General features: G+C 32.3%; 1 protein-coding gene across 3 annotated transcripts in view; it reads left to right on the plus strand.

The window, feature by feature from the left end:
• The window catches only part of LOC134261078 (uncharacterized), an 80,655-nt gene that overhangs the window by 5,906 nt on the left and 55,266 nt on the right, over positions 1–19,483 (plus strand). The window lies entirely within an intron of this gene.

Below are 19,483 nucleotides of genomic sequence, written 5' to 3' on the forward strand. Positions count from 1 at the left end.
ATTTCACCGTTGGCTTGCTAGAAAAACACAGTTAATGTACATAGATTGATTTGAATTTTAAACTAAATTATGTATATTCCAAGTTTATGATATTTTGGCCTGATAACCTAATAAATTTTAGTTAATTTTTTCCCGACAGTGTTTTATGCTTGTATTGTTGTTCAATCCTTTTCTTAATCTAGAGTTCCCATGGGTCAATTGTGCCCCGTTATAAGCAGACCAATTTTTATTCATTTGAAACAAAATTTATACAAAATACCATGTGTGAAAAGAAAACTGTGACCTTCAACTCTAGATTTAGATATATCGACAACATATTGTTAATTTACCATTTTAATTTCCATCCTTATGTGAAGAAATATATACCGGTGAGCTTCAGATAAAAGATACCACAGAGCAAGACACACCTGTATCATATTTGGATATTTTGCTTATATATGACGTTCATGGTAATCTTACAAGCAAGCTTTATATTAAACGTGATGAGTTTAATTTTGCTATCGTTAACTCCCCTTACTTAGGCAGCACACCCATTCTCAGAATAAGTTCATTTACGTATAAAAAGGAATTTATGTGATGTAAATGCGTACAAAATTGCGTATTTTTATTAATCACTATTTTGTGTGAATCCATGGGTCCTGAAGGGATTTTCCGGGTTTTATACTTAAGAGCCCTCTAGTTACGCTATTAGCCTTATCCTTATCAAAATAACATTTGGCTCCGAAAATGTGGTTTACAAATTTGAACAGAATTTTTCATCAGTTTCAGTATTTAAGAGCACACAACTTGATATTTTCAAGCAGAGTTTGTGAAAAAAAATTTGTTGTTTATCTTTAAGATTCTGGTTTTATTTTATAACTTTGTATTTCACCTGTTTGTTCACACGGGTAAAATAAATGTAAAAGATATGAATCTATAAGTAAAATCCATCAAAATTACAGGTAAATTACGTTGCCACATTTACATTAACGATAAACCTGAGAATTTTTCATAAGAATTAATAAAAATAAAAATAAAGAAACTGTGTATTTTGTAATAAATTGAACTACTTTCCTTCGGAAAATGTCCTAAACTTAATCAATTTAAAGTATTTATAATAATACAAATCAAATTATTTATGATACCACAAATCAATTAATGTATAACACCAATTGTTCATTACAAAAACTCTTTTTTCGCTCATCTTTTAAGTTAAAACAGAACTTTGAGTTTCATCATTATTAGGAACTGAATAAATGAAAAGTTAATTTTAATCGTATTCAATGTAATACCAAATACACAGATTTGTTAAAGCTAACATCAAAAGAGAAACACCGAATATCAATACTGTAACGTCGATTACAGGGGACACAGCGTAGATACTATGGTGGCATATTTAATGACATCCCCATAATTTTAGTCAACATCGCATTTCAAGCCAAGTCACGATAACTATCTTGTCAAGTCATCATGGTTTGTGGACAAAATCCGACTTTATATCTTGTCAAGTCAAAATAAGCTATCACGTTTTCTTGCAAAAGCTGTCTTGACATGACGAGATAAAATTTAATCGCGAAACAAGATAAATTATCTGGTTTTGGCGAGATAGCTATCGTAAAATTACGATACATGTAGCTTATCTTGACTGTTCAAGATAAAAGTCGGTGTTTGACGAAAAACCAGATAGTTATCATGACTTGACGAGAAAGTTATCTTGATTTGACATGATATGCTATGTTAGCAAAAAGTTATGTGGATGGCATAAATATGCCACCATAATTGACTACCCAAGTTAGCCATAAAATACTTAAACTTTTGAATATATGAATGATTTTTGATAGAAAAAAGACTCCAACTAGGAAAATTTAAAAATACTTCCCTGTATTTTGTCTAAATTTATGTTTTTGATATCTATTTTATCTGAGATAAAACGTAAGCTAACATATGATCTAGAGCATTTGAATTAAAACAAAATTTATTTTAAAGATATAACTACATGAACTTTTAACCTTTAAAATTGGATTAGGACTGATATTTTATAGTTTTTTTCGACGTTGAAATCCGTAGTTGAACAGCTTTAGCAGGCATGCCGTTCAGTCAGAAGCGGTAGATGGTCATATACAGTTCAAAAACATACCGTATATACTCGCCTATAAGTCGGTATTTTGGGAGTTGAATATTGGACTAAAACTCTATATCCGACTTATAGGCGAGCCATAAAGGGATTGGTATTATTCTGGAGGTGTGAAAGTTGTATTTTATCTGCATTTCCAACGATTGTCGAAGAAAATGTCGGGATATATATGATAAGATGTGTATTCTTAAATTCTACATATAAAGTACAAGTATTTATATATCTTGATAAATTTATTTGTATTTTGAGTGAGCGTTGCCTTTTTGTTAAATAATTAAATCTTTAAAATCAGTGTCATTTCGAAAATATTGATTGAAACCACCTAAAAAATCTATGGATTTGCTTGAAATTGGCACCGATTTTGACCAAAAAATTGTACCGACTTATAAGCGGGTCACTAGCAAATCCCATCAAAACAACGTCAAAAAATGAAACCGACTTATAAGCGGACCGACTTATAGGCGAGTATATACGGTAACATAAAATCAATTAATTTCATAAAAAGAATCTATACTGCTTGACTCTTACATTTTATCAATAGGACGTCAACATAGATTACGCAACGTAAATTACATCCTGTCTATTAGTAGGTAGAATAATACATTTTGTACTGGCAATAGTAATTGTTCGATCTGGAAATAACTATACACACAATGTATTATAAACAGAAATCTAGATATACGAGGGTTGTCCCGTAAATGGTCAAAGCGTTTTTCTCGAAAAATAATAGGCACACTAAGCTGAATATTTCAGTAAATGTTTTTATTTATCATATTTAAGTGCATTATAATTTTTTTGATAAAATATAGGCAAAAATAAAAATTTTATTATGCTTGAATGTGCACGGAGTATTGCCCTACGGCGCACGGTAAAAAAAGTTTTATTTAAGAAATAAGGTATCGTTTTTAAACATCTATCGGGATATACCTAAATACGTATTGGTCACGAGATTAAATTCCATAGAGTCCGAAGGGCTTTATGATGAATTTTATCTCGATAAAATGATAAAATGATACCTTATTATTTATATTTACATTTGTGAATTATTCATACTTTAAATTTGGCTGATTGTGACTTTTAACGTGTGAAATGCATTATTTTTCAAACCCAACGGCATGTATATTATCCTCTCGACGCACGTCGACATTTTATGACGTCACTGAGAAATTACTTTGAACGATTATCTATACGCACATCTATGACCTCTTGATCCCGTACCTGTATTTATACAGTTATAGATACGCATTGCTTCGCAGGTAGGTTAAGGTAATAACCAAATATTCTACTTGCCTATATGATATGACGTCATAGTAAGCTATATGACGTGAGGTTAAGAGATGACAATTTTTTAAAATCGATATCTTAGATTGATTTGAGGTCGTAAAAATGAATCAAAATATGCATAGGCATAATGTAAACGGAAATTTGTCGTTTCTGGGCCTCTGTAGTTATCACAGGGGTTAAATACCAAACCCGTGACGTCATAACTGTTGATCATGCAGTAGCAGAGTGAAAAGGAAACGTTACGAAAATTAATTTAAACAAACACTAGAAATCGGAGTTTAAAAGCATTAAGAAGGAATATCATGTGTGATTAATGTGGGAATAAAGCTTATGAATAAGGTATGTTAATATAATTCTTCAATTTCTTCGTAAAATTAAAGCAGGGAGGGTCTTTACTTGCCGATCAGCCTTTCCTCTGTCGTTTGTAACAAAAAGATGCAAAAGTTCAACATTACGCCGCATACCATGAAACTTAATTTTGTTTACATCTAAAGTTCTTATTCTATTGTTTTTGGAAAGTGCTGCTAGAATCGTATGGTTTACGGGAATTGATGCATTTTTTTCGATGTTATGATCAAAATGTAAAAATTTTGGGAAAGTTTCGTCCGAAAGTGTTTAATAATTATTTCTGTGATAAGACAGTAGGATTCTAGCAGCACTCTTCATGGTACAGAGGTGTTTTTACATAACTATTATTACAAATTAAAACTTAATATCCCCGGGGTAGTGTTGAATTTTTCACTTTTTCATTAAGGCATATTTTCTAATTATAGACAACACGTGGTGACGTCATGGTGAAGTGCTTACTGTAGTATAAGTTCCATTGAAGTCTATAGAGTGCATAATTATAGCAAAAGTTTTTTCCTTGACTTTTCCGATTTATTAGTGTTACATAATTATAAAGAAGTGTTAAATTGCCGAATTGTGATCCATGTGCTGCCTTAACATACCCACGTTTAAGAAGTGTTATATAAATGAAAACATTTGCAAATGTAAATATTAAAGAATAAACAAGTTTGAATTCAAAATAAAAGTTTTAAATACATAAGATTTGGATTAAAATTATCCTAATTCAATTCCACAAACAATGTTTTAGTCTTTGTAAAAACTTTAAGGCATTTTGGTTAATTTTTGACATTTTCTAAAGCATTCGAAATGGGAAAGTGGTAAACACAACACACGAAAAATGGCGACTCTTTATGACGTTAGAGTGCACCGGAGAACAGTTCAGTTTTATTTCGATGTTGTAATGACATCTTTAGAGACTTGAAATGATCATAGAAGAAAAAAGAATATAAAAATATCATCATATCTTAATTATACAAAAGAAATGGGAGTTTTCTTAGCGAAATCTTTTTTGATATAGTCACTGGGGAGTACAAAATGTACGGACAAACTCTTAATGTAAAAGCAAAAGCCGCCGTCAAAGTAACTTACTTATAAATCTTCAGAAGATCGCAAGAGGTTGTCAATTGGTTTTTCGACTGTTTATGGAGACTAAAGAATGTGTATCAATGAAATTCCTAAATTTAAGTCGGACTCATCCAACTTCATTTTCAGCAAAGATAAAACGTGACGCTGTTTTAGACACGTTGACGTTTTAATCCGTGCGCCGTAAGGTGATACAATACATGGCATAAAACCTCATAATTTGTGTATTTATGCATATATTTATAGGAAAGAACTATATGCGGTATTAACCAACATTTGCCCCCCAAAATCAAACTTTGATGGAGTAATATTTAATTAAGTCCTTAAACAGGGGAGTATATGCTGACTTCAAAGCACTGAATAATTTCATAAGTAATGACGTCATATGTACGTAATGACGTCACAAACATGACGTAAATTTCAGTTTTTTATGAATTTTGCAGAAAAATGTACATATTTCGTCGATATTTTAAATAAAAGTCACCGAGCGCATGTGTGTTCAGGATAAATATTTTCATATAATGTGTAGAATGATAATATCAATGAAATATGTCAATATTGTTCCTGAACACACATGCGCTCTATAAATTTTAAAGCTTAAATTGTTGAAATTTTGTCCATTTTGTCCTCTTTCTGAAAAAGGATATAAAATCGGACTAGTTTGTGACGTCATAAAAACAGAAATTGTGAATACACTGCTCTGGAACTATAATATTTTCTGTTAACTTATATTTCTCGTACAATTTATTGAATTCAGCACATTTCAGGAAGTTTTCAAAATTTGACTTTTGTGGGGGCAAACATATGCAATATACCGCATATAGTTCTTTGCTATGTATATTACTAAAATATATACTAAATAATAGTGAAAATTTCAGAACGCAGTGATGTTTATTTCTCGTCTAGTAACTTGTCCACGATTTTACGGGACAACCCTCGTATATTTACCATAATATTTTTTTCCTTATCACGTAGCCTACACTCTTCAAACGACGGATCAAAGATATTTTGTCCCCAGTGTGTATTGATTCAAATTTCATTTGACAGATTTATAAATTCGGTTAATTTTTGTATGCTTATATGCGAGATACATTGTAAAATGTATTTAAGACTGAAAAAAGACACATTTATAATCGGCAACGTAGCTTGCATACGTTAAAGCGACATTAAGTGGTTGAAAAATGAATTAGGAATATGGTCGTTAAAATTTAAGTACTCATTTAAAACAATAGTCTGCATATGTGTCATGAAAGTAAGATGTAAATAAGAGCTCTAGAAACATACAGATGATTTTATAAATGCGGAAACTTAAGATACCCTACTGGCGACACGCAAAAATTGAAATAAATGATAAGTTTTCTGCTTTGTATTGAAAATATCGATTTCTGAAGGGGTTTTTGTTCTCAGCCTGTGTGTATAGTTACATCTGAATAAAAAATATCACATAAAACTTTTTAAATACCTCAAATTTTTCAAATAGTGCGCGGAGACATGCATTTTGTCAAAATGACCACTATTTCTGAGAATGGGTGAGCAATATACCTTCATCACCCGCATCCGGATTTCATTTATCTCCGTTGATTCGATACGCAAGAACATGCTCTACGTATAAACAATTTCTAAAACGAGGTGAATAATTGACAAACAAGTTGATGAAACAAGAATATCAGCAATCTTGTTTACAGACATTATTTCGTAAGTTATATGGTTGATACAATCACCTTGTAAGCAAAAACAAATTAACATTGCGTTAAACGCTGTCTATTGTGTTCAATACTAATTATTACAAGGTCAAGTCTGCGGACAGATGTGAACAGGTGTGGCTTGCAGTAATTTTCGTTTTTCAGCAAGTATTAGGGTGCTGTTTGGATTGAAACCCAGTATATAGGTTTGTACACGTGCACTTCACACCTAGACAATTTATTTTTTTGAAGGAAATGATAATATCTTTTTTTTTTTTTTTTTATTTACATTTCCATTGTATATAAACAAAATTCCATACAAATTGCTTGCTACATAGTGGTATATATACAAAGGATTTTAAACTCACACACACACACACCCTCCCTTACATTCACTCACACATATCGGATTTAAATGGAATTATACGGAAAAAAAATTAAGGCTGCTTTTATAATTCCCTACTTCAATTGTTCACCAATCATAAAAAGCGATTATCAAAAGCAAACATACTTAAAGACATTTAAATTATAATCAGATCAAAATAAACATGTCAATTTGATTCAAACATTTTCTTCCAGGAGTCCCATTTTTTATCAAAAAATGACAGTTTAGAGTTATTAATTGATACACACCTCTCAATATTATATTTCAATTTTAAATGATTTATCAAACCAAGAAAGTTTGGTTTTTTACATTGTAATAAGCAAGTAAAAATATATTGCTTAGTATATAATATAAAAAAGTTTATAATTATGTTATCTTTACACCCAAAATAATATTTTTGAAATTAAAACCAATTCTTTTAGTAGTTGTTCTATAGATATGCATACTCAGATTTCTCCATAAATTCACTACATCATAACAAGTTACAAATACATGTTGAATAGTTTCAGTATCCTCTTTACAAAAGCTACATGAATCAGATGTTTTTATATTAATTTTCTTAAGATAGTACCCGACAGGTAGAATTCTATGAAGAAGTCGGTATTGAAGCCATTGTACTGAAGAATCATTTGTTGTCTTGAAACACACTCGAAAAACATCTTGAGTGCATATCTCATTCACTCCATGAGAAGACAACTCTTAATTCCACTTTGAAATTGCTGTAGGCTTTAAACAATTTTTGTTTATGACATTGTAAATAATTTTTGAACATTTTGTATTCGAAAAAATATATTCAAAATAAAAAGGTAAATAAGGTAGACAACTTTAGTTCAATACTGTTCTCTTAATAGCCATATTTTTAAAACATTTTGCAATGGCACTAATAACACTATTGTACTGCATTACATTTACAGTAGGAAGATTAAATTTTTTTTGGAAAGCAGACTTTGAAAGAAAAATGCATTCTTCAGACAGAAAATCTCCAACAGTTTTGACACCTTTCTGATACCAATTTTCTATAAAGATACTCTTATTTTCAATCTTAATGTTTGAGTTGTACCATATTGGAATATTACAAGCCTTAGTTTTTATGTCCATATCATGTTCTACCTTTTTCATAACATATTTCCAAGAACTAAAAACATCCAACCAAAAAGGGTTATTCTTTGACATTATGACATTAGAAATATATTCATCTCCATAATCTAAAATTTGTTTTATAACATCATTTCCATTAATTGCCAGGAATATATCAATTCATGGTTTGTTTGTTGCAGTCAGCAGTCTTTTGACCCAAGTGCATTTCAAGGATTTCATAAAATTGTCAATATTTACCATCTTTAAACCTCCAGACAGATTATCCTTAGTAACTATTGTTCTCTTAATCTTATCACATTTTGATTTCCATACAAATTGAAAAATATCTTTATTTAATGAGGAAATTTTGTCAATGCTAGGCGCAGGAAGAGAAATAAATAAAAGATTCAGTTTTGGTAATATTAGGGTTTTAACAACAGTAACTCGACCAATGGGTGTTAATGATAATATCTTGCTGTTTAGAGACAATTCATGTATGTGTTAAACCTGTTTAACTGTTCCGCCTGTGTGAATACCTGAGCGAGCACGTATATTGTGATTATAAACTCACCAAGGTTGATACATAGAGGCGATTAAAGGGACATTAGGAGATCATTTTGAAAATGGGTGGAAAAGGAAAAGGCAAAGAAAAACAATCAAAAAAACGAAAAAAGAAAAAAAGTGAAGATACAAGTAAAACAACAGATAATGAACAATTAGATCAATCAGATTGTGACTCATTACCTTTGAGTGAAGTGCAGGCCGAAAGAGTCCTATATGGAGACAGTGCTAAAATATCACCCCCAGGCCCAGCCACATCCACCCCTGCCGGAAATTTGGATTACGTTTTTAGAGAATCAAATGACAAAATAATGTAGCAAATCAGAGATACTAATAGAAAACTAGACACTGTGATCAAAAAGTTGTCTAAGCTTGATTCAATCGAAAAAACGCTATTTTCTCTAGATTCAAGACTATCACAGGTTGAAACGAAGGTGGAAACTATTGAAAATAGGGCTACTGTAGCAGACAAAAAATTGTTAAATGTAGAAGAAAAAACTACGGAAGTAGAAAAATGTGCTGGTTTCGTATCCAATAAAGTAGACGATTTTCAGAAGGTACTACGGGAAATGAAGAACAATATGTTACAAGCTGAAAAAATCCAAAAAGAACTATTTGATGAAGTAAGAGAACCGTTAAACAATTACAAACTGAAAAAGAAGATATAGGGCAGCTTAAAGACAAAGTGGTGGACCTTCAGTGGCGTTCTATGAAATACAATTTAGTGTTCACTGGTTTAGGTGGAAAATCGAAAGATGAATATACCGAGACTAAACTACGAGAATTCATCTATTATGAATTAGGGAATGACTGGAGGCTGGAATTTGGTAATGTGCACCGTTTCGGGAGGTTTCAACAGAATAAAAACAGACCAATTGTAGCAAAATTTCTATACGAAAATGAACGCGTCAGATCAGTATTTTGGAAAGGGCGTACAGATTAAAAGATCGGGATATGGTATCTATGAACAATTCCCCAGCGCTATTGAGGGACGTAGGAAACAAATTTACCCAATCATGAAGCAGTTACGAAACCAAGGACATAGAACAAACCTTGTTAAAGATCGGCTATCTGTAAATGGTAAACCATATAGAACCGACAATAATGTCAACTTTGGGCAAGCACAGCTAAAGGGAGGACATTCTACGCAACTACAACAAAGAAACGAAGTCGTACGACCTACTGACACAAACGCTCAGGCACTGAACAGACACTCGCATTCAACGGATACAAATATGCGACCCATGGAAACACACTAACAAGGTACGGACAGACATATTCATCCTATTGAAACACGTGCGCCAGCTACAGATAGGCAGACGCGCCCGATGGATACACATCCAACAGCATTAGACAGTTATGCGCGACCGAAGGAAACAAATCCACCATATATGAATGTACAAGGACGATCTTATGAAGCACGTGTGCAGAGATATTCTCAGCCCCAAAGAGATACGCATCAGCATCCATATATTGGAGAGGTACATAACACGCAAAGCACAAGTCATTATGACGGCGGACAGCAGCCTTACAGCGGTAGTCATACTCAGTATTCGGATCAAGGTAGAGCGTACAGCTCTGTGGTATCGAGCGCGAATGCAGCTGGTGGGCATCCTGGTTACTAGAACAGGTCCGGGAGTAGAATTTCTAACTTATCTGTTATAGCCTGGAATGTTAATAAAGGTTTAAAAACTAAGTTGGACGATCTTGAAGTTGTTGATATTATAAAAGCGTATGATATAATCATTTTGTTAGAATGTTGGATAACAAATAATGATCATTTAGAATTACAATGTTATGATAGTTACACTTTTCCAAGAACAAGTGGAAAAGGAGGTGGTGTTGTAATTTTTGTTAAAAGCATTTTTGATATAAATATATCGGTAGTTGATCAATTTTGTAACTCTGTGGTGTGGATACAAGTTGAAAATAAGTTGAACGTGCATTGTAAACCAGTCTTTATTGTTGCATGTTACATACCGCCAGAAAACAGTGTATTCTATAAAAAAAAATGTTGAATTTTTTCAATATCTGGAAGAATCTTATTCTGATTTTTATAATAAAGATTGCGTATATGTCACAGGCGATTTTAACGCTAGATGTGGAAATCTAGAAGATTTTATTCTTAAAGATGTATTGGAAGAATCGTTAGTGAATAACATACAGTTTTTGGTAAATTACGACACTACGCATGCAAATGAAACTGGTAGATTTAGTGTGGATAAAGGAATTAATAACTTTGGTAAAAAATTGGAAAACTTATTCAAAAATGTTATATATTCATTTATACCCTGCTTGGTGACAGAGGAACACTTGAAAATTAAATACCCCGCCCCCACCCCCCTTCCCTCCATTATGAGTTGAATGAGTTCATATAATTTATAAATGCCTTACAATACAGTGTATATTTTGGTTTTAATAGAACTGTAAAATTATATTTAAGACTGAAAAATGAATTATCAGTAAATGTGAAATTTTGTTTGGAAGGGGGATTGGATTGGGGGGGGGGGAGGGGGGTATACATAAAATTCTCAACAGACAAATTAAAAAAAAAACGTGTACGTGTACGTCAAAATATATACAAGTACACGTACGCGTACAAGTTTAAGATCTCAAACTCTCTATTTATTCCAAATATATGTATTTACTACAGGTTTCGCATATATTATTAGGTTTAAAATGTTTAAGTTGCTGGTGACACTTTTTTGTTGTTTTTATTTTTCGCAAAAATTCCTTGCTTGGTAAAGAATGTAGCATTAAAAAAATAGATCACAGCTTCCTTGTATCTTCATTTTTCTGACAATTGCTCGTGTTGTATGTATGATTCTCACAGTAAGCGAAAAGAATATGGAGGGCTAATGTACAATACAATACAGACGAGTATTTCCTGTATTTAAAGAATATACTATACATGTGATATATGTATTGTTCAGTAGTCCCTATCCCCAAGCATACCTTTTCTTGATTTTAAGGCATTGATGTAATATATAGTGAGCAAAAAAAAAAAACACCAACTATCTGCAATCCCCATTCCCGGGAAGCACAGGCCTTTCATAAATTGCAAGGCCCATGACCCCCCCCCCCCCGCCATAAATAGGTATTTCCCTTTCTGAGAGTGTTAAAACTTGTTATTATAGAAAAAAAAATTGAGTTGCGAGCTTTATGTAATTCCTTTGTATGTCCCAATTCACACCATACCGTTTTCTCTCGTACAAAATGCATAATGTTATGAAGTGGTGGCATTTATATTACATAAAAACATGTACAAATATTTGGTAAAGATAGTGGAAGTATAAAAAGTAGATTCGACTTTTTCTACGTACATGTACATGAACTTCGTGATCACAAATTAAGGAATGTGATTGTGTATGCTATTGGACATTACGGATATACCTGGATTTAGGTTTTGAAATACCCATATCTGTGTACATCAATTCAAAACACTTATTTTATTGCTGACGATTTGCAAAGAGGATCTGCTTTCCTTCGTAACAAAGATTCGGGAGGGTTTTGTAAAACTTGTTTTGTTTCATCTGTATGACTCTCTACTAATCCGATAATAAAGGGAGGGGAGCCTTTAGCTTGATCAGATAAGTCAAAAGCTGCTGGATGTCGCTGACCATTGTAAAATTTTCAGAATTCCACTAGCATGGGTACAAGTCTTTCTTTCTTTCTTTTTTTTTTTTTTTTTTTTACCAAATTAGCACCCCCCTTTCCGGGTGTTGCTAAAACGCGGATCGAAACGGAAAATATGATTTCAGCTAGATTAAATCCCTTAAATTACACAAATTTTATCATAAACGGTATATCTTATGCATATTTAATCCCTCATTATTAAATACAAGTTGATTTAGTTATGTCCTGTCTCTTATTCACGAACATCGCCGACATAGCAGTGACTTACGGCAAGTATTTTGCTTTTGAGAGGGGCGGGGGTAGAATATAATAAACTTACCCTGAAAGATCCAAACGGTTTGATTTGGAAGGGGGATTAATCAAGTTCAAACTTATCTTCCCTCAGTACGTTTTTTATTACATAACTTACAACTTTAGGCTGCCCGAAGTTCGTATACCGTGCACGGAGGTCTCGGAGAAATTGGCATGATTACAAATATTGACCGTATTTTAATGAGTAAATGCTCATTTCTTCGAAGATTTCGTTTGTTTAATTTTTCCCTTCCTCCCTCGTAGGTTTTGAAGTTTATAGGTAACATCAAACGTACGATTACTTCCAGTCAGCCTTAATCACATTAACAAAAAGTATGTGTAGGGCAGTGGGGGGTCAATGACAATTATTGAGTTAAAAGCGTATACCGTGTCTGAAAAAAGTGATGGCAAAATTTTGATATCTAAATGATCCATGGTGAGAAAACTGAAATCTAAAAAAAATTTTGAAGATTATGATTAGAGGCAACCATAACAGGATAACTTTGGTACACACCTGGAATGGAACAATGATGTAAAAATTTTATACTAAGGTCGCTTCAATTAAAGAAAAAAATTATATGTTTTGAATTAATTTGCAAGAATTTTCTTTAATGTTTCAGCTATTTATATTTGAATTTCTTGATATGCATATATCATGCCACTGCAAAGCTGGCGGATTTAAGGGGGGGGGGTTGTGTCCAAAATATACATTAGATTTAATAAATCAATTTTTTGGTGTGGTTGTGGGCCCCTGCCCCGATCCAAAACTGCCCTCCTTTCTACAAGATTCCTGGATTCTTCACTACATACATGTACATGTCTGCATCAGCTGAATGTCAAACATGCCCGGGGTATGTCTTTACAGATACATGTACATGTATACACACACCAAGAGCCTTTTTCCTTCCGCTTTTTTCAAAACCATATTTCTTTTTATGAACGCGCTTTAAAAAATAGACAAATTTTCATTATATATGACTTTTATATCAAGAAAATTGCTTTTTTGTGATTTATTCAGAATGTAGTATATTTGCTTGACACTAATTTTCCGCTCCGTTTTCCATTCCACGTTTTAGCAAGACCCACCCCCCCCCCCTTCCCGATCTACCACTAGCTTCAAAATATCGATTTGTGTAAACATGTAATCTATAACTTTGGATGATGCTGCATGAAATATTTGCCAAAAAAATTTACATGTAATAAAATAAACATTTGTATTTGTATGTGCTATTTCGGACTAATAATGTGCATACTATCTATAAAGTATTCGGCAACTTTTTTACGTGTATTGTTTTGTTGAACTCCTATCAACTATACTGCAGATTTATTATTATCATGAATATTATAATATTTATTTTTCACAATAAAAGGCTTTAAAACATATTTAATGTTGGACCATGCTTTTAATGTTACAGATTAAAAGGTTATCGTATTCGATGCATGTACATTTCATTGTATTTTTATGGTTGTCATATTATTGTTCGGAGGTCACACTATGACTATAGTAAGACTATACACATGTACATTGATGAAGACTCGTAGAAAATATAAATATACAGAGGTATTTCCGATTTTTTTGTTTAAATTAATCTTTTAATAAATTAAAAAAAAAATCATTGTCTATTTCTGAGGTCTAGGATATTTTAGTACTGTTGTTCAATACTATATGTACAACCAACGGACACTACAGTCTATACACTTGTGCAGAATATGTACAAACAGCATAAGTATACAAGCGGCATCTTTAGGTACCATTTATTCTTTGTTTTCAAAATATTGTATTCATATTCATAGGTATTAATAGTGTACAATATCCAGTGATGGCACTTAAAATAAGAAAATCTCATTCTGTATCAATTATGCGTCATTAATATCGATATCAGGAAAACTGTGTCGGTAAAATATCTTTTTTCCGAATGTTAACTTTTGCAAAATTCATATTGATCACAGGTGACAACCATCACTATTTTAATAGTGTAACTGCGATATGTAATGATGGACTTATATGCGGAGTATAAAAGTGGTTGTTGCATGTGAAAGGGTCTAATTTCAGCAAAGATTACTCATTTTTCAATATAATTTAACGATTTTACACGACCATTCCATGTTTAGCGCGCATTAGTGACGTCATAGTTAAAAATTACGTCATGTTTGTGCCTGTAGAATTTAGTTCGCATCTTCCTTACTTCAAAGCATATCATCAAAAAATTGTACAAAGAAGATTAAAATATCGTGTTATTTTCGGCGAATTACTGCTAATACCGCACTTTGTTTTTTGTGTCAAACTACAGGATTACGCATTGCTAATGGTAGAAAGGAAAATGATTGTAATGGCAATATTACTTTTTTTAATGCAAACGGTACAAGCACTATAGATTATTTATTGACGGACATGAATACATTAGATACTGTTTTTAATCTCTAAACGGGGAAATTTAACATTTTTTCTGACCATGCACCTCTTACTTTTGTCATAAAAACTAATTTCTTAAATACAAGTGTCGAGTATACTGAAAATACCAAAATAGGCAATGAATATGAATCTAGGATTTTATGTAAATCAGTCAAATGGAAAGAAGGGTCTGATCTTGATGCTATTAGTACAATAAGAGAAATTCAGGATGTTTTTCTTTCATATGTCGATAAATCATTTAATACACAAGAGGAAGTAGATATTTCTGTGGAGAATTTCAGTAGGACATTGTGTGATATCATGACACCTTTTTGTAAAGTCACTGACGGTCTTGTACAAACAGAGCGGAAAATAAGTAATGATAAACCCTGGTTTAATGATATCTGTAAGTCTAAATATAACGACTATAAAGAAAGTCTACACATATTTAATACTAATAAATGTTCTGTGAACAGAAACTCACTTTGTGATAAGAGACGTGATTTTAAAAAATCTGCAAAGAAATAAAGTTATAGCTATGAAAGATACCAGGGAAATAACATGGAATATTTGAGAAAGCATAATCCAAGACAATTTTTTAAGTTATTTAAGGATTAGAAAAAACTAGATAATGATATAACAGCAGATCAATTTTTTGAACATTTTAAGAGTGTTTTTGAGAACAAGAACGAATCTAACGTTGCTGACAGTGTTGAACACCACTCAGCTTCGTGTTATGAGGAACTAGATACGTATATATCGGAATTAGAAGTCGAGAAAGCAATTTTGAAACTCAAATGTAACAAGAGTAACGCAGATGATGGTGTAATTAATGAATTTTTTATTAAATGTAAAGAAGTTAGGATTCCTATTTTATGTAAACTATTTAATAATATTTTTGATTCTGGTATGTATCCAGATAGCTGGTCAAAGGGATGTATTGTACCAATTTTCAAAAAGGGCGAATTACATGACCCAAATAATTACAGAGGCATAACTTTGGTTAGCTGTCTAGCGAAACTATTTACATGTATTTTGAATAAAAGATTGTTAGAATGGGACCAAAAATATAATATTAATACAGACGATCAGTTTGGTTTTAAGCCAGGTGCAAGTACAATTGATGCTATTTTTAGTTTACAAAGTTTAATTAACAAGACATTGAGAAACAAAAAGAGATTATATTGTTGTTTTGTAGATTACTCAAAAGCTTTTGATTTAATTGACAGATCAAAGTTATGGTACAAGATACAAACAGAGGGTACTCAAGGAAAAAATATTATGTATTAAGTCGTTATATAAGAATGTTAGAGCCTGTATAAAACATCAAGGTACATTGACTGATACATTTCTTATATCTGCGGGTGTTCTGCAGGGGGAAATATTATCGCCTGTACTATTTTCCATGTATCTAAATGATTTTGAACGGCATTTTATTGAACATAATTGTGCTTCAGTTGAACTTCAAATGATTAATTTGTTCCTAATAATGTACGCAGATGATACAGTTTTAATAGCGGAATCAGTTGAAAGTTAACAAGAAATGTTAAACACTCTGTATAGCTATACAAAAGAATGGAATTTAACTGTAAATGTACAAAAAACGAAAATTGTAGTTTTTAGAAATGGAAAGTATGTAAGCGATGAAGAAAATAGGACAAATAATGGTAAAAATGTGGAAGTTGTAAATCAATTTAACTATTTAGGATTATTATTTAACTATAATGGTAAATTCTTGTCTACACAGAAGCACTGTGCAACACAAGGTAACAAAGCATTGTTTAGTATTTATAGTAAAATGAAAGATTTAAATTTTAATGTTGAGACTCAGATCAATGTTTTTGATACTTATGTTAAAAATGTGTTATGCTAGCTGAAATTTGGGGTTTTCATAAAAGCCTCAGATGTTGAAAAAGTAATTTTTGTAAAAGAATACTTGGTGTAAGAAAAAATACCTGTAATAGTGCTGTTTATTTTGAGTTAGATAGACTACCACTATATATATACAGAAAGCGCAGAATATTAAAATATTGGTTAAAATTGGTTACAATTATGAAAAAGTAATAATTGTATTTTGAGTGCATGTTATCAAGATATGGTAGAGAATAAAGATCCCTGGGTTATGAGTATAAAAAATGAAATGTACACTCTAGGTTTAGCTGACTTGTTTCATAGTAATCAAAAAGATAGTATTTGATTAGATATAACATACAACAGAATGTGTGACGTTTTTAAACAGAAGGCTATATCTGATATATGTAAGTCACCAAAATGTATGCTATATAAGCATTTAGTTGATTATTTTTGTTTTCAAGGTTATTTAAAGAAACCCATCCATGTAAAATATAGAAAAGCAATTTCATGTCTCAGATTTTCAGCACATGATTTAAAGATTGAAACTGGAAGATACGAGAACTTAATAAATAGTGATAGGAAATGTGTTCTGTGTAATTTAAATGATATTGAAGATGAATTTCATTTTTAGCTCACCTGAGCCGAAGGCTCAAGTGAGCTATTCTGATCAAAATTTGTCCGTCGTCTGTCGTCGTCGTTGTCGTCGTTGTCGTTGTCGTTGTCGTAAACTTTTCACATTTTCATCTTCTTCTCAAGAACCATTGGGCCAATTTCAACCAAACTTGGCACAAAGTATCCTTGGGTGAAGGGAATTCAAGTTTGTTCAAACGAAGGGCCACGTCTTTTTCCAAGGGGAGATAATCATGAATTTGTTAAAAATTAATGGCATTTTTAAAAAATCTTCTTCTCCAGAACCGCTGGGCCAGAAAAGATGAAACTCATGTGGAAGCATCCTCAGGTAGTGTAGATTCAAGTTTGTTCAAATCATGACCCCCGGGGCAAGGGTGGGGCCAAAATGGCCGACCCAATATAGGAAAAATTTTTAAAAATCTTCTTCTCCAGAACCACTGGGCCAGGAAAGATGAAATTCATGTGGAGTCATCCTCAGGTAGTGTAGATTCAAGTTTGTTCAAATCATGAACCCCGGAGCAAGGGTTGGGCCAAAATGGCCGACCCAAGTTTTACATAGGAATATATAGTGTTGTGAGGTGTGTTGTATTTGTATTATTTCATCATGTATATTATTAGTAACATTAAGTTTCTTGAACATTCCAGAGTGGTCAACATGTTCGGTCATTTTTTCTAGAACATTCTTGAACTTTGTGTATGTCCAGAACTTTCTAGTAATATCATGTACTTACAACTTCTAGAATATTCTAGATTTATATTACTGTATAAATATCCTGTAAATTCGATGTATAGATATACTCTTGTCGTATGAGCACCATTGAGTTACAACTGGGATATATTTTCACTGGGACATTGTGTGCAGCAACGGACACTCTGATGTATGTATTTTTAGATTTTTGCTAAGTTTGTACTTAATGATTTGTATATTACTGTAAATAAATTATTGTTAAGTTTAAACTGTGTGATTGATCTTTGCTGGCATTTAGGGTTATTCTGACCCATAACAGAATTGGGGGCTCGTCCGGGATCAAGAATTTCTTGCACTTTTGCAGTTCATTGTCAGAATTTTGTTAATTAAATTGTTAAATTTGACTATAAGCCAGCAAAAATCAACATGGTATTTTCGGTCACAAACTTTCTTAGTTCGCCAAGTGTTCAGGTTTTTGATACGTTAAAAAAGGATGACTTGATCGCATTAGGTTTGCATTTTGGGTTAGATGTTAAATCCTCTCAGAGAAAGCAAGACATTAGAATTAAGGTTGCAAACAAACTAGTAGAAGAAAACATCTTTGAAAAATACGATCTTCCAGAATATACAGTTAAAACAGAGTTAGGCTCTTACAAAATGGCAGAATATCAGTTTCAATTAGAGTTAGAGAAAATGCGATTAGAAAGAGAAAAATTAGAAAGAGAAGAGCGAGAAAGAGACAGAGAAAGAGAAAGAGAAAGAGAAGAACGAGAGCGTGAACGGAAATTTGAATTAGACAAATTAGAAAGACAAGAGCACTTTGAGTTAGAGAAATTAAGATTACAGCAGAAACCAGAACCCTCATTTGTCAAGAATGAATTTGATGCAGCAAAAAATATTAGGTTAGTTCCGAAATTTCAAGAAAAATCTGTAGACAAGTATTTTCCCCAATTCGAGAAAGTCGCAGAAAATCTTAAATGGCCGCAACACGTTTGGTCAACAATGTTACAAAGTGTACTGGTTGGCAAAGCAGCTGAGGTATACTCTGCACTAGGGGTAGCTGAAAGTTCAGACTATGAGAAGGTCAAAGCAGCAATATTAAAAGCATATGAATTAGTACCTGAAGCGTATAGACAAAAGTTCAGAAAGTATAGAAAGTTTGATAATCAAACATTTGTTGAATTTTCACGAGAGAAAGAAGATTTATTCGATCACTGGTTTAGATCTAAGAAACTTGATAAAACTTTTGCTAATTTGCGCCAAGTCATCCTGGTAGAAGAGTTTAAGGAATGTGTTACTCAAGATTTGAAAACACATCTAGAAGATAAGAATGTGAAAACTCTTGAAGAGGCAGCAGTCACATCTGATACTTATGCTCTGTCTCATAAAAAGAATTTTGTATCAAGATCTCAGACTAGCAGTAATTCTACAAATTCAGACACATATAAAAAGAGTGGTT

This window comes from Saccostrea cucullata, unplaced genomic scaffold, assembly GCF_032062105.1.
Source record: "Saccostrea cucullata isolate Sc308-1 unplaced genomic scaffold, CSIRO_AGI_Scuc_v1 ctg1312, whole genome shotgun sequence".
In the NCBI taxonomy this organism is placed as follows: Eukaryota; Metazoa; Mollusca; class Bivalvia; order Ostreida; family Ostreidae; genus Saccostrea; species Saccostrea cuccullata.